This window comes from Hippichthys cyanospilos, chromosome 7, assembly GCF_059441005.1.
Source record: "Hippichthys cyanospilos isolate Australia breed blue-spotted pipefish chromosome 7, RoL_Hcya_1.0, whole genome shotgun sequence".
NCBI classification, from domain to species: Eukaryota; Metazoa; Chordata; class Actinopteri; order Syngnathiformes; family Syngnathidae; genus Hippichthys; species Hippichthys cyanospilos.
The window spans coordinates 15,964,014-15,983,680 of NC_142375.1; the positions used below are offsets into that span (position 1 = coordinate 15,964,014).

General features: G+C 38.0%; 1 protein-coding gene across 3 annotated transcripts in view; it reads right to left on the bottom strand.

Moving 5' to 3' along the window:
- Positions 1-16,958, bottom strand: part of add3a (adducin 3 (gamma) a) — a 54,410-nt gene extending 37,452 nt beyond the window's left edge. For all 3 annotated transcript variants that reach the window (XM_088419466.1, XM_088419467.1, XM_088419464.1), the window contains exon 1: positions 16,848-16,958. The gene's annotated coding sequence lies outside the window, so the exon portion shown is untranslated. The remainder of the gene's footprint in view (positions 1-16,847) is intronic.
- Positions 16,959-19,667: the final 2,709 nt, after the last annotated feature.

Consider the following 19,667-nt stretch of genomic DNA (forward strand, 5'->3'; position numbering starts at 1 on the left):
TCTCTCTCTCTCTCTCTCTCTCTCTCTCTCTCTCTCTCTCTCTCTTTTGCTCAGTTTTTGTGCAACCATCCAATGTTTGTTTTATAGTACTTTTCATTAATATCGCTCCTATTTCAATAATGTTTCCTGAAAGTATAAACAGCACACCTTAGCCACACATTAATTATTTGAAACTATTTTTTTTAAACAAATATTCCAGTTTGGGCTGTGCTTAAGAAGCCTAAAACAGTTGATGAAAAGGGAAAATAGCAAGTTGAGTGTCCATATTAATGTACTCATACGGAAAGAATGTCTTTTTTAAAAAGATGATGCATTATTAGAAAGAAAAATATTTAAACAGATTCCACTCAGTAGAATGGTGGTATATAAATCTAGCAACTACCAATTACATTTGACTGCACATCAAGATTATTTTTCCTTCTTTTACAGTTCGCTTGCGTTGGGCCAAACAGCTCTTTCGCTAGATGGAAAAAAGATCTGCGTAGGGGTTGACCCACTCACCATATTTCAACGATTGAATTAGCCCTTAAATTGCTCAACAGATGGGAAACATTTTCTACCTCATTATTAATGATGACATCACCAAGCTCTACAATTTGTTTGAATGATGATAGAAATTTTCAAACTGAAACAAAAGCACATGCCTTTGAATTTCCTGAGTAATGTGTGACCAATGATTCTTCTTTTGCCCTCTATTCTTTGCTTTCAACGAGGACGGGGAAGTTGAATATCCTCCATCTTAAGAATAGTGAAAATATTTCTTTGGGATTGAATGAGTTAATGATTGAATGAGAACCTGCCAGTCAGTTTGGACTTCATCATAAAAAGCTGTGCAGTTCTCCCATTTTGACGGCAAACAGAGATAACAACCAAGAAAACGCTGGGAGGGATGTGGTGATAAACATGACTTCCTGTTCACTGCTGGTCTCTCCTCCAGCTACGTAGCTAATCACGGACCAGAGGCAACCAAAATCACCGTCACAGGTCGACTTACAATATATCACAGACGTCAAACTAAATGCAGGCAGCATAATGATTCGTCCTCTCTGCAAACTTTTAGAAAAGTTCACTTAATGAAACATCTGTCCACCCCTGCACTTTTGAGTAATCCCATACTGTGGTGAAGTCATTCATCCTCTTCATGACCCTTCTGATAAGATGCAGGCGAAAACAAAACTCATAGAGGAGGAGCCATACAAAATGCATGCTAGCATCCATTCATAGAATGCAAAAACACACACAGTTCATGGCTCAGACCCCTAAGTACAAAACAGCAGAAATCAGATGGAAAATTGCACAATCATTTTAAACAAAATAAAAAGGGTTGTCAATTTCTTCACAAAGTATATTTCCACTTACACAGGAATTACGTTATTCTCGATTATTGCAAATTATGCGGCACTAACGCTTGCATTGCATTTGAATGTAAACGGGTATTCCAAAGGGTTTGTCTGCTTCTCTCTTATCAGCCTTTATGAGTCAAGTGACAAGAGACAGAGCCATGTGGGTTGTTGTCCTGTTAACTTTTAAGCCTGGGGGGTTGAAATGGCACATTTATTACATCACCTGGACTAGATGTTCAAATACACGCCTATGTATACACCTACCAATAGAGCTATCATGACAGCGGCCACCATTTATTCTGCTCTTAATAACATGTCTACTTTACTACCACCAGACAGCAAAGGACAAGCAATGATGCAGCGTGTGCGTTTGCATCTGCAAAGAGGTCACTGTTCTTGCTTCATTTCCTTCATTGATTGTGATTTAATGAGTTGTGGAAGTGACAGCAGGAAGTCTCCTCCTGGTCATCATCTCAGATGTGTTACTCAATGTCAAGTTGAATTTAACTGACAGATTGCTGAGGAGTAATAACAGAACTACATGTGCTCATTTAGGAACTGTGGTGGACTAATGTCCATATTTTAAGCACCGCCCAGTTTTAATTTGCGGCCAATTTTTGCTCCTTTTTAAGTACCAGATCCAAATTGAAGTAAGACATGTTATAATTATGTCACTGCAAGATGTTCGCTATATATTTAATGCCACCTTAGATGGTCAGAGCAGATGTGACATTCTCAGAGTTAATCAAATCCATATTGAGGTCAATTTGGAAGACTTTAACATGAGAGGGCAAAGACATGTGGATCATATGTTCACATTCCAAGAGCACTGTTCCTTGAAATCAAAGCTGCGAAAGGAAGAAGCCACTTTTTACTCTTGCAGCTCAAAGCCGCCACACGGCCATGAAATTGGCGTGCAACGCTTCAGACCTGATGAATGCTTGTGCTTTCTTTGAACGTATGTGTGCGAACACTGAAACACTCCAGCCCAAATTGTCCCTTCAGTTTTAAGACATTTTTCAACATGACAAATCCTTGCTTTGTAATTTGTCAGAGAACAATCTTTTATAAAAGAAAAGATGTAAAAGATTTGTGACTAAATGTCTGGCGATGTCTAACCAAAGATGTCATATAAGCAAAGCATGCTACAACTTGTATACTAATTAGAAAATTTGAGGAAAGACTAGCGGTGGCCCCAAAAATGTTGACCGAGTAGGGTCAGTCAGACATTTTTTTAAAACTGACAAAAAAGACCTGCCTCAAAGATCTCCTAGTAAATTATTTAAAATAAATAAATAAATAATAACATATTTTCATTTTGAATGCGTGTTGGGGTCCATTGCTCAATGATTAAATGGAATTATCGATAGCAAAAACAATTTTGACAGTCCTCATCAAGAAGCCACTGAATAAAGCTCGACCTGTAAGGACCGTAAAACATTAATTCTGTCCACAGGTATCAGCAGACCTAATTTTGTGCTTTTTAATGCTGTGACATGAACTCGTTTTTCTTCACAAATTAAGAGCAAATTAACTGGAACATGAAATTATTGCTAAATTGTGTTCCAGTGACTCCTTTGCAAAATGCATATTTATTCTTTATGATCTATTTCTCCTTTATTTTGTTAAGTTTCTCCTAAAAAAGCTAGAGGCTAGTTCAGGGTGACATGGCTGAAAAAATATTTCACAAGACTACTTCACTGAAAAAAGCTTGAGAAGCACTGGTTAGTATATTGTGGGCAGAGTGAATAGCCAAAGGATAATTGCAGCTCCATGGATACGCAAAACAATGAGGAGCTGAGTGCTGAATTAGCTCTTGGGTGAGTTATTTGACTTCCTTCAAAGCTACTGTTGACATTGTCGGCTTTAAAGAGACTTTCAAAGAACATTGATCATATGACATAGACTCCACTGTTCTGCTCTTAAAGTATCACTGATGTTTTCTACAATCATCTTCTTGTTACTGACCTCACTTGAATGGATTGTACTTGGGGAAAACAAAAAGAAGCAGATATGTTGCACATGCGACAAGTCTAAATTTCTATTTTCGCCACGCAGACTTTTATTATGGTACTCACCAAAATAACTGAGCCCACCCACCGGTAAAATTATTAAAGGGTGTGTATGGTAAACCACAATCGACAATGAAAGGGAGTGGTCCTGTTTTATTTGTCTTCTGGAATAAAGTTAACAATTTTGAGGTTGGCCCTTGTTATGAAAAGGCCAAAGTTGAAAAAAATAATAAAAAGAGCTAAATTAAGATGACATGACGCATGCTGCCATCTAGCATGATGTAGTGCTTCATAGGCCTCCAAATTTTTAATGGTACAAACTTAACTTTTAGTTGGTATTAGGAGCTTGCGTTGTGCTTGTTATGTCACATCCACTTTAAAGGAGCACCATTTTATTTTTTGCCAGGGAAATTATCAGAAGTCTCATCAGAAAATACACAAAAACCTGGTCTGTGCTCCACATTTTCCCAGTAAGAGAAATTTACGATTTAAGGGTAGAACTGATTTTTGTGATGATCGAGTACAATGTAGCTCAGAAAGTACCAAACACTGAAGTTCATTGTCAACTCATGAACTCTATTTACCCTTTTCTTCTTTTCCTAGGGTTGGAATTTGTTTTTCTCCTGAACTTAGAATTGCACTATTAAGACATTCAATTCTAAACCACTTATTCTTTGTTCCTGCTTAAAAAGCAATGTCTCTAGTCAAGCTCCCTCTCTGTCTCTCTCTCTTTCTTTCGCACACAAGCACATGCAACAAGCACATGCACAGTTGAGGGGGACCGAATGTTGATTTGTGTTCCGGGACTATCAATGATGTAATTTAAGGGAGAAGACGGATTCGATATTATGGGGTCTGTGTCTAAGTGAGGTCATTCTTCGTGAACTACAACTGCGGTTTAATCATGCTGGTATACACACATTCGCACAAGGGTCCGCCCGTTCACAGTGACATTCACCAGTTTCCATGGTGATGGCAAACAAACAGTCCAAGCAATTGGTGACCCCACCCGAGCTGGAAAAAAAGCCAAAAAGTCAAGACAGTGAAACAAAATAAAAGTGGGGAACAAAGAGTACTATCTCAAACAGGCTTTAAAGTTTGCAATGGTTGACTTTTAAGAAGGGAAGACTGATTTGCCAAAAATATTTGACAAAAACACCACAAAGAAGGACTTCACTCTCCCGAGGAACAAACAAGAGAATGAATCACCAAGACGTCTGGAGCAAAGACCATTTGTTGAAGCTTAGCATTTTCAGACACCAGCATGTATGCATTAAAAACATATTTGGATTTTAGATTTGGACTTTTAACTCCCCTTATTAAAGGCCATCCAACATTGATCAAACACAGGCAAACATACTGAGGAGATGATCAAAAGACCTTGGGATTGAATAGATGAATGTGATGCAGGTGGAAACACAAATATACAACTATAACCATCATACTGAACATGACAAGAAAAAATAGACAGTATCCTACAGAGCCAAGGGGCAAGCAAACCTTATTTATATACAAATCGTATAATTGTGATTATGAAAGAACACGAATTGTTCGGTTGTTTACAGTTGTTCTCAACCGTTCTTCAAAGCTGTATCCTTTGTGAAATACTTTTTCAGCCAAGAAAGCATTTTTGTATTGAAAAAACAAACACTACATTGGATATACTGATACTTGCAAAAACCCAGGTAAAATATCACATATCCCTAGGGTCTAGATCATGGTATTTTCCCACTTTAAACTATTAAATATAAGAGTTTAAATCAAATTTGTCACATTGGTAATTTAATTTCTTATTAAATGTTTGTTTGTTAGATGTAATAAATATATATGTTTTCATTTGTTGTCATAGACCGCACCTCTTACAGTATGGCTGCCTTGCCCCCTTAATGACATTGTTAACGTGACTGCTCATCCTCAGGAAATTTGCGAATGTTGGAGACCATTCCAACATAATAAATAACGGGGCTTAAAACAGACGTTTTACTGATATTAAATGCAAAGCAGCATCAATACACCTCTCTCACTAACACCAGTTCCTTCTATAAAATAAGTGAATTATTTACTACTGATGTTGATTGTCAGGCTGTGTGCTCCAAATACACATTTTCATCACGTTGACATTTTCTACAGGAAAATTTTCTAACTAATAAATGAAATTTGCTGTTTACTTGGCCAACTCGGTGTGAATAATTTCAAACTCCAGAGGTTAGTTTGGGAAAGGTCTTTGACAAGGCTCGCTACATTACTATCATCTTTGCTTTTATTAGCTGTGACTGCAGTTGCAGGTGGCTGCTTTGCATTTATGTGGGAGGCTAAACTTGAGCTGCTTCTTCACTCGATTAAAAAACATAACGTTTTAACTATGACTACAATCTAATTTTGACACCCCTAATTATTTGTCTGCAGCTCATTGGTACAGAACCTCTGTTCCATTTTGGACCATTTGTGCTGCACTGTGGATTAAAAGGGTGGTCTTGAGGCAATGGAATTTGGCCAAGAGACTTTGAGGAGTTTTTGTTATGTATGAAAGAGAATCTCAGCATGTCTGAACCATGACAGGAAGAGAAACAAGCACAAACGCTCTTCTCAGTGAGTCACTGTCCCTGCTCTGTGCTTTGACCCCTTCTATCACATTTGACCGCTCAATAACAGGCTGTCAGAGAGAGTGGCATGTCCGGAGCTCACATGTGTGCGTGTGATTCCCCTTTGGGGGGGAATGGTACACAAATCAAAACAAAGCATCCGTCAATGAGAGGGAAAGTCAATGACACGGGGAAGGTCAAGCACTTTGAAGCAGACTCCTAAGAGTCTTTTTCACCTCATCAACAATTTATTGAGCATTCTTGTCACAGCACTCATCAAGTCTGGCCAAAAAAAGACAACCCATACATATATAAAGTTATGTCATCAGATGCTTATTTCTTCACCAATTAATTACAAAACTTTCCATAACTATGACGATTAATGAAATTTTCTATGTTTTCAACAAACTTGTAACAGATGTTTACTTAAAAGTGAAATATTAGAATTTACATAAAATCATTAAGAACACGAATATGATACAGTATAAAACTAAATTTACACATACCTTGGACAGTAAGTTTGTGACTGTTTTGGAGTTCAAGGCTATGGTATACTGTCGGTTACGTGTAAATTCCTGAGCTTATCACTGTGTGCTTTTTCATCCGTATCTCCTTAGCATGTTATTTGGCTGCCTGAGTGAGGGTTCAGCTCATAGTCAATGCATTTTAAAAACACCCACTCATGGAAGTGTGTAAGGGCATGCAATGCATGTATATGTGAGCCCGGAGGAAGGACAAGCTTCCTGTGAGGATGTAGGTTCCTTTAGAAGGACAGTGTCAGAAGTCACAACTTAGCGCTGTGGACGACTGTGTAAGTGTTGTTCCTTTCAATGCACATTTATTCATTTGAAAATGTCAACCTTTGCTATAAATGCTGACTGCAAGGCACTATATTTGCAAAAAAAAATGTCATTCATGATATTGTGGAATGTAGCAGACCATTTGAACCCGCCAATTACCAGTATCGCTCTCTGGGCCTCAAAAGCAACCACGCATAATGAGACCACCATGGAAGAGAACTGGGTCTCAAGATGTCCTTTCTTACAATCTTTTTATGTCCTTTCATCTGTCTGTATTCATCTCTATGAATCGCCCCGATGCCAGCTTGAAGATTGCTGTTTTCTCTATTTATGCGTTCCTCCTTTGAGCTTTCTAGGAAGACAGAGTTGTACCATTCAGATGACAGTGGCATCACTAGTGTGTTCATAAATTGTATGAGATTGCACTTTTAGAGATGGTAATTTAATCAAAGGTGGCATTGAGGATTTTTTTTTTTTTTTAAATTTTCCATTCACGGGACGGACAACTTTCCCATGCTCTTCCATTTTCACATCTTCCCTCCCACCCACAACAGGAGCCTTTCAGTTGTGGTCAAACACAGCCAATCAGTGTCCACTTCTGGTTGCGATTGATTTTTTTGTTTTCCAACCCCCAGCAAGTCAAACACAAAAAAAGCCTGATGCCAGAAAATATATCTAATCAACATACAGCAAGCAGAAAATTACAGATTAAAACTGATTTTAAAACCATTAAAGAACACAACTATGATCGTAATTAACCTAATTGTTCCTGACGTTGGAGTTCTATGACTCAAAGTTTCCATCATGACCTTGTGACGCAATCACAGAAAGATTGGTTTTGATCCAGAGAAGTCCATTTTGACCTTGCACTGTGATTTACAGTGTATAAAACGTGTGTAATTCATTATGTACTTGCAAGCATCTTTTTCTCACTCCTCCTTTTGTCAGCTTGTCTTTTTGACTGGTGGTTTTGTGAAGCCGTCATGCGAGACTCATGCACGCCCATCGCACGTGTCTACATCTGACAGAGCGGCAACATAGTAAATGAGCTGTCTCAACCACAGACCACCAATGTTTGACTTTTGTCAAAGTAGGCAGATGAAGAGCAAACAATGCAAGATGTGGATATCTGGCGAAAGACCCTGAAGTAAGAGGGATTATCTCTTTCAACTTCAGGTTTAAGCGTGCCATCTTTGTCGCATGAAAAAGGATCAGACATTAACTATTCAATCCCAAAAAGCATATTTTTGCATTTTTTTAAGCATTCAAACATTTAATCCCAAGTATTTATTGAATTTTTTTTTACAATTATTTTCAAGTATTAAGCGGTCTTTTGTGGGTCTAAAAATGTCTGGTCCTAAATAATTAAATACAAAAGCAATCCTCGACTTTATGTAAACAACTACTAAAGTATTTTTTTTACGTTAGGTAATTAAGTGCCATAGTAATTGAGTCCTTTAGGTAATCAACTACTGAAGATGATTAAGTGTTAAAATAAATAAGTCATTTACTTCAGGCAATCAGTGACTAAAATGGTTACTTTGAGTACTAAAGTACTGAATTAATGAATTACTTCAGAGTTAATCATTAATTAGTTTAGGTGCTCACTTTAGGTACGAAAGTAATTTATTACTTTACCACTTAAATACATAAAGTAGTCTAGTTAATAATTGATTGCCCCTAGTGATCGATTACTTTCTACTCATAATTACCAAAAGTACTTAACGTAACTAATTACTTTAGTAGTTGAGGTAGAAAATTAATCAATTATTTAGTGCCAAATTCCCTTAGTACCAGACATTTTTAGATGCCTGAAGAAAAAATAAATAATAATAATAATGATAATAAGAATAATAATAACAATAATAATAATAATGAGTGCCTGGGATTGAAAATCAGCAGTCTTAAAATAAATGTAAAAATATATCTTTGGGATTGGATGAGTTAAGAACCGCACAGAACTAAACATATTGTTGAATTAGTATCTCCCATCGTTGACATATATTTGCAAATCTGGAACAAACCATTATAATTGACAGAAATGTGTAGTCGTACTAGTCGAGTTAATAAAAGTGTAGCGTTAACATAAACCACTGTAGCCACATCACAAAAGTGAAGATCACTTGTGAACTTCGGGTTGCGGTGTCAATTACACTTACACAGGGAAATGCTGGCGGGAAGTGAAAAGGCAGATAAGCCAGTGACATCAATACTAGCAAGCTGCTGCAATATTTCTCTCTTGGCACACATTGATGGGAGTATTCTGTAGTAAAAGCGTTCACTTTGATACATTTTCCAGCTGTGCACATTGATACCATAGCAATGTGGCAAAAAAAACACAACCTTCTTCCACTTTTTTTCCTCTCTCAATGATGTCATCCCTTTTGCCCCTCATCCATTATCTCTGCTTTTTAGATATACAAAAAAAGAAGCGGGTATCTGCCAATTTTCTCAGCAATGACACAACACTCCAAACAGATGGTGGAGAGTGTGTCCTCTATGCTAAAATCTTCAAAGTTGATTACCAAAATGTTGGATAGGGCATACAAAATGCTGCTACCAAAGCTGAGTATTATTATCTCATTCAAAAAGCTCGCGTCTGTTATACCAATCGGGGAGAATGAATTTAGAATTCCCAAATATCAGTTATATATCAGTTATCAGAGGGCACATGAAATGAACAGTGGCCCACAGAATTATTTTACTGACAATGCTTTGCTTCATATTTTTGATGATCGATTACTCACGCACTGCTGGCGCTTGCCGTCAATAGTCTTGAACGGCACACTCTGTAACTTTTTGCAGCTAGCATTACTACAGACAATAGTGACAGGACATTATTATACACAGAGTCTGTCTTAAGCACAGAATCATATATCAACATTCAAGCCATATGGGATGCAGCAAAATCTGTGAAGTTGTCTCATTATTTTGATCCTTCAAAACATATCAAATCAGAATTTATGGGATTGATACTGAACCATGACTACCATTACCTTTGAATTCATTTTGTCATTCTAATACAATTTTACAAGGACCATTTGGAGACTTTGTGTTTGTATTGTTGTATTACAGAAAGAGGCATTCTGTTCATGGAATTTTGCACCAGGAGCATTGAAACTAGTAATAATATTGGAGAAACAATCCTTCTTTTGGATATCAAAAAAAGTTTTGTGGTTCCATGTTTCTTGTATGTTCAGTTGAGTTTCCAATCCCTAACGCCATTAACTAACGTTGTACTATGCCCCTCCTTGCATATTGTTATGCGCCAGTCTACCCAGCATTCTTGTTTTCTTCACGCTATTTAAAAATAAATACCAGCAGCTTTCTAGTGGACAAGGCCTTTATGGGTGTGGTTTTGCAGTTAGTTTTTTACACTATGAGGCACACCATCTAGAAGTATAGTTTTTGCACATTTCCGTATATAGGGTGCACCCTGTTATAAGATGCATTGGTGCACATTAAGGGGAAACAAACAGTAAAAAAATAAACTCACGTTTCACTAAACTTCAATTCAATATTCATATGGAAGGCACACCTGATTATGAAGCAAACTGCCTCTTTCTGAGGAAATTAAACCATTTTAAGTGTGCCTTATAGCCCAAAAATACAAAGGTAAGGATGAGCGCATTGGTAAATTTTGTCATCATTAGACACCAGTGTCCAGGCAACCAGTCCTTTATGTTATCGAGTTGAGCGAAAATTGCCATGTCTTTCGGTCACCATCGTTTTAAGCATGCTTTAGTTGTTTCTAAATTACAGTTATCCACAGTTTTATAGGCCATCAATTAAAAATAAAAATGTTTACAAGAGTAACAGATGTAGCCATATCTGCAGAAACTCATTGGTGAAACTTGTACATGTATATTACCATTTAGAATATAGTTGAATCTATATTGATCCCTAACATTAATTCAACGTAAAATCTACACGAATGTGCTTGTAGTTTACCTTTTAGATGATGGTTGAATCTATATACATTCGTAACATTGATTCAACGTAAAATCAACACAAATGTACTTGTAGTTTACCTTTTAGATGGTTGAATCAATATTGACTCCTAAACTTGATTCAAAATAAAATCAACTAAAATGTCCATGTCGATCTACGTTTGAATGTTGGTTGAATCAACAATGATATACTCTCTGTTATGGCTGAAAACGTTGTGTTTACTTAATTTTCAAACATACTAGTATAATGCAGGGTTAGTGATAAAAACAGCTTTTATTCATAGATGTACAAGTCGCTCTGTGGCATTACGGCAAAAATGCTGATTTTAGCATTCAGACTAAATTTCATTCATATGTTCAAACATAAAATTGAAGGAGGTTTAGGGAATGGGAACCAAGATTGAGCAGCAAACACAACCAGAGATAACCAGCTTGGATAGCAATTTTCAAACTTTTTTTTTGAGTCGGACAATGAGGAGCACCCCCCCCCCCCACCTGAAACCTTTTCATTTGCATCATCCTTCAGTAGACAGTGGCTTTTGAAATCATCCCCGCATATTCATAACATCCCTCCATCCACTTGTCTTCTGCGACTGTCTTTTTGACTCCCACCTGTCTTTCTGTCGCTCCATTCTCATTCTCCTCTGAGAGCAAGAAAGGACAGTGCTTTATCTTGGCAGTCTGCCAATCTCAAAGCTTGGATGGAAAAATAAACAAGTGTCCGCATGCTCCCAAGGAATTTTAATGACTTCCATAAGACTGATTCATTTACCTGCTAGACCCCAGGCATGCATGAGGCAAGCAACAGACCCAGAATGAGCTACTTTCGATGCACTGATGACGAGTCTCGTGGGCACAAGCCAAGACGCATGCTTTGAAGTGGTGAACTGGAAATGACTTATCATACACCGGTTTTATACAAAAGGGGCTTAGACACTTTCCCTTTCACCTCCAAAACGTTGATAATTTTCCATTGAACGTTACTGTAGCTATAGCTATCGGAGGTGGGCATTATTTATTTTTTTATTTTTGCTGGTCCGTCATTTATGCTCCCATCATTACCCCATTCCGTCGTAGTTTTTGTATCTCTATCCAATTTTTAACAGCACTTCATTCATTTCACTACTGAGTTTGAAGTGTGACATTAAGCAAGTAAAACATGTTTAACACATGGGGAGAGTAAAACTGATATAAAAATGTTGCTTGTATGGTTGCTTTATTGCAAATGTCCATCTACTACGGGTGGATTTTGTACTTTTCAGCTGTACCCTGAATATTAAAAAAAAAATGGTGTGTTGACTTCTTTTTCAAAAACACGAGACGTGAGGATTCTGAAGGACAAAAGGTCCTGTCTCCAAGGATTTTCCTCTTCAAAAAAAAAATTGCTTTTACATATTGACAGTACTAGTCAATGTTTGGTTTTTCAATATTAACATTCGTTACTATGTTTCTACAATTTTATAGAGAAATGACTGGGGAGGTATTATAATTTTCTTAAATATTTGCTCATAGACTCTTTTCAAAGGTTTGGTGCATAAAAAAGTAACAGTCCCAAATAACTTGAGGCTTTTTAGTTAATTTGACAATTAAACTGTAAAATATTCATCAATATTTGCTGATAGCCCATGTTTACTTTGAGCAAATTTCTTTTTATGTCACCATAGCTGTTATGAAATGTTTGGTTGAAGCAATTTGTGCTATTTTAAGTATGTTGGATTCCAGTGTCGAATTTGCAGTATCTAATGACCGCCTCCAGAGAAGTGCCCCCCCCGCCCATGTAATATAATTTAATGATAACTAGAACTACGATTATAATTAAAACATACTGTTGGTCGGTAAGAACACACTTATTTTCAAGTTTTCGAAATTTATAATCATTTAATTTATTCCTTTCACATGTAAGAAAAAAAGAATGTGCTTTCTTTAGAATCAAAACAGCATGTGCAAATCCAGGCAAACTGTTGCACATTATTGCAAAATATTTTGTGAAACTAACCTACATTGTGCGTGTACTGATGCCCCATTTGTCGCGTTGAGTAGGAGCAAGTTACGGTCAGGTGTGAAAACCTTCTAACCCCAATTTAGACTATATTTTATTGGGGCCATGACCTACTGAATGTGAAGTGGAACCTACGTGAACTCAGTGCAGACTAAAGCTTGATCGAAGTATGTTTTGGGGGTCATGGCTGCCCAATAAATCTCTGGAATTGCTTGTCAGGACAAATAGAGAGACCTTTTTAAGAGAGCTGAACAAAGAGTCACATCACCATGTGTAATAGGTGCTTTGGTGGCCTGTGGCACACCACATTGTACTGTAACACAATTAAATCCTAGTTCAAAAATCAATCAATGGAACATTCCCATTTTGTGTGCTTTTTTTCTTAATAAATGTTGTAAATCCCGTTTCAAAAAGGTTTTGAGAACAATAATACCGCTTCACATTTGTGTCTTCATAATCCTGCCTTCTCAGTGCCCTCCATAGCTTCAGATTATGAAATAATCATTTCACTGTACATGTCTTTGCAGCAGGGAACGCCCAGCCCACTGCTGTTTAGACTTCTCATCTCCCAGTTCTGTTTTTCTGTGACGGAACCAGCTGCACAGGAAATGACAACATAGCGAGAAAACAGAAATGAACAGTTCATTCTCATTGGATCATTTCTTGCTTTGTTCACAAAACTGGGCATATTCAGTCCAGATGGCTGCAATTCTTCTGGGTTTTCAGTGGTTTCATCAATAGGTTTGTCAGTTTGATATTTGGCTCTGCCTGTTTAACGATCAGGCAAAAGTTTCCAATTCAAGGTCGGTCTTTGCTCATGGAAAGAATTTGAGTGGAATTGATATCTCAATAACAACTCTCTCAACTGTCCGTATCCTGTTCAAAGTGAGCTGGAGCCTAAATTTGGGTGAGAGGCAGGGTCACCATTCCAGAGTAGAGTACATAGAGCAGAGACGGACAACCACCGTCCTCAGTTAACCGAGCCTCAGTGTTTCTTCTAGGATTTTTTTTTTTTTTTTTTCAACAAGTGTTCTGGGATGTTTGACGACACTTGATAAAAGGGTATTGATTTAAAAGTACATTACATTTTCAAGAAAATGCTATAAGATATTGATCAAAAGTTTGTTCATTCTATAATTTGATTCATTGAACCGTTTTAATGAATTTAAAACTCCACTAAAATCTTGGCTCTGTCTGTTTTCCCTTTTCATTTATTGGAACTTTGCTCAACATTGATTTTTATGAGTTTTCATCTATTATTATATATGTATATATATTTTTTTCAAAACACAATTACTTAAATTCTTCATTGATCCAAATTTCCAGTTTAAAATGTTGATTTTTTTTTCACCCAAAAAGCTATTAGTTATCAGTGTAAAGGCTGTGTCAGCAGTCTGGTTCAGGGTTAGCACCTGTGTGGCATAATTCAGATATTTCAATCTATATTTAGATGTAACTAATATAGTATGGGGGGTGGCACGCCAGTAGAGTTGTTAGCACATCTGCCTCATACTCTGAGGTCCTGGGTTCAATTCCAGCTCGCCCTGGCCACCCTGTGTGGACTTTTCTTACTGTTTTCTCTTTCTCCCTGTGGTTGCACGGTTCTTCTCTGGGCACGTAGGTCTCCTCCCATATTCCGTAAACATGTATGGTTGGTGTATAGGGCATTCCAAATTAGCCTTAGGTGTGCTAGTGAGTATGACTGGTTGTTTGTCTCTGTGTGTCTTGCAATTGAATGGCAACCAGTTCAGTGTTTCCCCCACCTACTGCCCAAAGATGACTGGGATAGGCACCAGCAAGCCCTATAAGCGGTTATAGAAATTGGATGAATAATATAGTATAGTCAGATTACGTCTTAATTCCTTGCCACAAACATTACGTGACTGAGTTTGATAAAGGGAAATCAAGACTTATTTCTCGACATAAGGTGAACTCTGAGCAACCTCAACAATAACAAAACAAAGTGATCTTGACTGTTAGCAAAGAAACCTGATCACAGTGAGTACGGGGCCCTGGGTAAAAACCTGCATGAAAACTAAGAGGTGTTTAGTTCTCCTGTCAAAGCCCACATGCAAACCCTTTTCATTAATGGTATAATTTCTGTGCTCATTCTGAGCAGGTTCCCAATTTTCAGTGATCACAATCCAAAAAAAGGTGGCGTGCCAATAGGTTGCCATTACCCATATATATATATATATATATATATATATATATATATATATATATATATATATATATATATATATATATATATATATATATATATATATATATATATATATATATATATATATATAAAAGTAATCTCTATAGCAATCTTGGTTTAGGCTATAGCAATATAACTGAATAAACAGGGAAGTTACCCAGCCAATTTCTGTCAATGATTTGTAATATTTTATGGCATGTAGGTGCATGTCTGAATGATGTCAGAAAGTACAGGAACATCCATTTGTGCCAATGGTAAACTAAACAATAGTTTAAAACTGTTATCGTAAAATCAACCGCACAAGACTCAACATGTGGCCCAAATCTCATAGGTCAACAATCCTGTTGAGAGTAACAGTTGGCTACCAGACAAAATGCACTGCAAAGTGATTGGTGCCAAAATTCACTGAAGCTGAGGTGGTAGGCAGATATCGGAACCCAATCGTGTGTTGTGGGTAGTGTTTTCAAAAATCTTAGAAAAGTCTTACTGAAATTCTTGCATCTGAAAAATGCTTATGTGAAACTTGAATTACATCACACTTAAGACCTGGTGATTTGTACTCATTTATTTCTTCACTTACTGTACTTACTTATGGTTTCCTGAAGTGTCTGAGCCCATGTGGCAATGTCCTTTAAACAATGATACAGGTTTTTTTATGTGTTTTTTTTTTTTTCACCAAGAGATCAATAGTCACCAACATTGTATGATGGTCTTCAGCTTTAGCGCTTGCATGCTGTTACTTGTCCAGATTCCTGAAATCTTGTTGTGTTGTCCAAGCTTTTGAGACTGTGTGTTGAAAGCATCTAATTTAAAATGAACGAATATATAAAAAGCATGACAGTGTTCATCAGTGCAACCATGAACTCTTGTTTTTACCCTCCCCAACATTATTGGAATTGGGGTTATTGGAGGAGCCACGGCTCACCCAACCCCCCATCTAAAGTGAGCATGGCTTTGTATTACCATGACAACTAGTAGAGAAGTACTCCTTAGCACTGAATGTTACTTCCAAAGAAAAAAAAAGTTAGTTTGAAGTACACCAATGCCCGTAAAAGGACAGACTAATTTTATTTTACAAGTGCAATAACCACAGTTGTCTTACATTTTTAATCACACATCAATAACTCTGGGACTCATTTCATTTGGTGCATGCAATTAAGGCATGAAATAACACCCTAAGCAAAGAAAGAATTAACCTGAGGGAGGCCTTTAAAAAAAATTCTTGTGTATTTTGAGGCTTTGGATTTGCATTCAACAAAAATAGGAAGATGGATCCTGGTTTTTATTAACTGAATCAATAACAGCAACCAGAAGCATTGACAACATTTTCAGTTTATAAGTCTCAAACACCAACCTTTTGACGCTTGCGCTACATGAAGAGGACGGCACGGGTAACAGCTTATCTCTTATCCCATTGCAAAAGCCCCCCCCCCCCCCCCCCCCCCCCCCCCCAACTCCAAACTACAAACACATGTAACACCCCCCTACACTCTCAGCATCCACTAGCTAAGCATGCTGACACTTGAGAGGGCGGCACCCCTCGTGCACACAGAAAGCCTTCTCGGGTCCATTCACATTTCCCATTATATTATTCTCTATGGTTAAAAAAAAGGGTCCTGTGAAAGAAGAAAAGCAGGCCCTCTTGTATTTCATTCAGCATGCTAAACACTGGAAGCAGCCAAAATTGAATGCTCTACTTTTTTAGCTCATGACTGAACCTCAAGCTTTAGTGCATGAGATCGCAACAACAACAAAAATGGCAATCTTCAAATCACACATGCAGTTCAAAGTTCCCTGGCACTGGCAGCTCTGGGAAACATCACAACTGCACAGTAAGAATGGAGGCCAGTGAGATAACAGCCCTGTTGGTGTAGAACACTGTGTTCATTATGTCTGTCGCAGAACACAAGTCAGGCTACTATCAGCTACAATGGTGAGAAAAAGATGCAGCAAACCTGTTGGTAGAACAGCCAATGTGTGCCTGTAAATCTTCCTCTTGGAACAGCAGGATGTGATCCACCTGCACTGCAGTAAGTCTGGTGCTGGGACTGCTGCTCACTCTCTCTCTCTCTCTTCCGAACACGCCTCTTCTAGCATAGCACTGTCAAAGTAGCCTATCGCTCCAGCTGCCCTCCTTCTTTCATGCTCCTCCCATGTCTCCCTCACTCTCTCCCTCTCTTCTACCCCCGGTGCTCTTCTGTCCTCCCCCTAAAGAAGGAGCATTCTGCTTTATCTCATCATCTTCTGAGCAAAGACACAACTTATCTGCTACAGAGAAATACCAGCATGGTGTGAAATTATTGCGTGATTGTGATGGTAAAATGTTCTTCTGAGGGAGGATACGGAAGGACAAATGGAGGGGGAAAACTAAATGTTAAATGTTATGGCACACATTCTGAGGGTTTGGGGAAATGACAGAGTAAAAATAGTACCACTTAAAAGTGGCACAACATAGGACCAGTAGGAAAGAGACATACTGGAGGGTTTTGGGGGTGATGAGGATCACTCATTTGCAGCATTTTGCAGAGGAAAAACACATTTTCAGGTTAGGGGTCAAAGGGTGAGTTTTTGGAAACATTACAAGTTTACAAGTTTAGTTCATTTTAAAACAACACCCATACCCTTGTATCTCAAATATGTTTTCTCCATTCAAGTAATAGAATAGCTGCACCCCACAGACCTGCCCACAAAAAAAAGGTAAATAAAATAAAAAAAATTTTTTGTTTTTTACCCCAGGAAAACACTACTATAAGGCTTAGTTACACCCATTCGAGGTCAGAGGTCGGGAACAGTTTGGGCATGGGTTTGCACCATTCAACATGTTGAATCGGAGTCAGACCGCCCTGACATTTAATCACTCTGATTGGCTGTTAGTTACCAAATCAGCAGGTGGGGCAACTTTGACAATTTTGCTCATTTTGCAGAGTCACATTCCACATATAAACACAAATTGGGGAATTTTGGAGGGGCAGATTCCACTGTCTGAGGAACAAGGATATGTCTTTGTCACGATGGTGCAGTAAAGACTGTGATTGTATGATATTATTGTATGTCGACAAAGTAAAAAAGCCACACTATGATAAATAAATTAATGAACTAATTAAACAACCATTCAGAGAATTTGGACTTGTCCCTCTATGAGAACTACTCGGGCAAGCCCTGGCTTGCAGTAAGTGTTTGATCCACAAACACCACAAATGGCTGAGAGGCACATTGGTCATTGTCACTTAGCCCCCCAAAAGGGAGTAAGGCCATGCAATGGTCCCCAATCACCAGTCTGCGGCACAGTACCGGTCTGTGAATCAGTTAGTACTGTACATGGGCCACACCTGAAATAATGAGCTATTTCTGTTTTATGTATTAGCCAAGTCTGAAAGATATTTGAAAAACCTTCTATTTAGAAAATTGGTTGGATTCTCTTAGGTTCAATTGGTCACTTGAGCACCAAAACTTCACTCCCAAAAAGTAAAAAGAGTAAGAAACAGATGTCTTTGGGAAGGGGAAAGGGCCCAGTTAAGAGACAGGTGACGAGCCTACAACTTTGGTGAAAAAGAAAGCTTTTAACAGCCAATACCTTGAGTCCTTCTTGAAATAATGATTTCTTGTGGTAAGGACTTCGAGCACTACTTCCCAGGCACAAAAGACCCACAAACTGACAAGGAATGGATTCTCGACCTATTTAATAACAAACCAGATGAGCTTGCATTGCGGCAGCCTTAAAAGCATGTTGAGACACCCGACATCCCATCCGTGTGAAAAGGGAAACAAGCTGAGGGCATCCATTAGTTTGGCATTAATAGTGAGTTCACCATTTTATGTGCACTTTTTATTCGACACTCGCCAACCTCACCTCCACCTCACCCTCCAGCAACGATGAAATTCTAAAGTGTTGACCAGTCCGTAGTGATAAAAAGCTTGGGGAATCTGGCATTAGCTATGTGTCCCAACAACAGAGAAGCAGACCAAGGCAAAAAAAAAAAAAAAATAGAGCATACTTTAAGTGTCATCATGGTGTGGCTAGCACTTCGTGTTTTTTGTGACATTTCCTATGTTACAAAAGAAAACACAATCACCCTTGCAAAACAAATGGAAAAATGACCATTATTGTCAAAAATTAACTACTACACCATGCAAAATCAGCAATAAAAGATCTGCAACCCCCCCCCCCCCCCCCCCCAAAAAAAAAAAATCCTATTTTTTAACTCAAAATTTATGTTTGTTATCTCGTACCCAGTGAAAACTACCCAGAAAAGTAAATAACTTAGCTGATCTACTCTGCACTTACACTTATTTTGTGTCCTTTTTTTTTCAATTAATCCCTTGTCAGGGCTGCGAGCTACAATCTTCTAGGAAATCGGTTGTGGCATGTGTTTAATTATATATCATTTCATCAAAATAACATTAGCTGAGGCTGCAGAATTGTGTCATTGGTTCTACAAAGATAAACAAATGGGTTGGCTCAAGTATCATTACAGGACTTCTGCTTGCCAGACAAACAGTAGATATACGATCGAGCAAAGCATCCGAATGCATCAACACAAATTCAGCCTTCTCACTGGATGTCATATGCATATTTTGTTTTCAAGATTCTTGCATGTATGCAGCAGAGTGCATATTTGTAAATGTTGACCACAAAGTGTCTCCCTGATTAAGCACATACTTGTCCCAAAATAGACCCATCCTTTTGCAGTATCTGGATGCCTGGTCTAACATTAGAACGTTTGCGGCAAATGTGCAGAAGGTCAAATCCCTCTCTGTGGGTTCAAAAAAGCGAC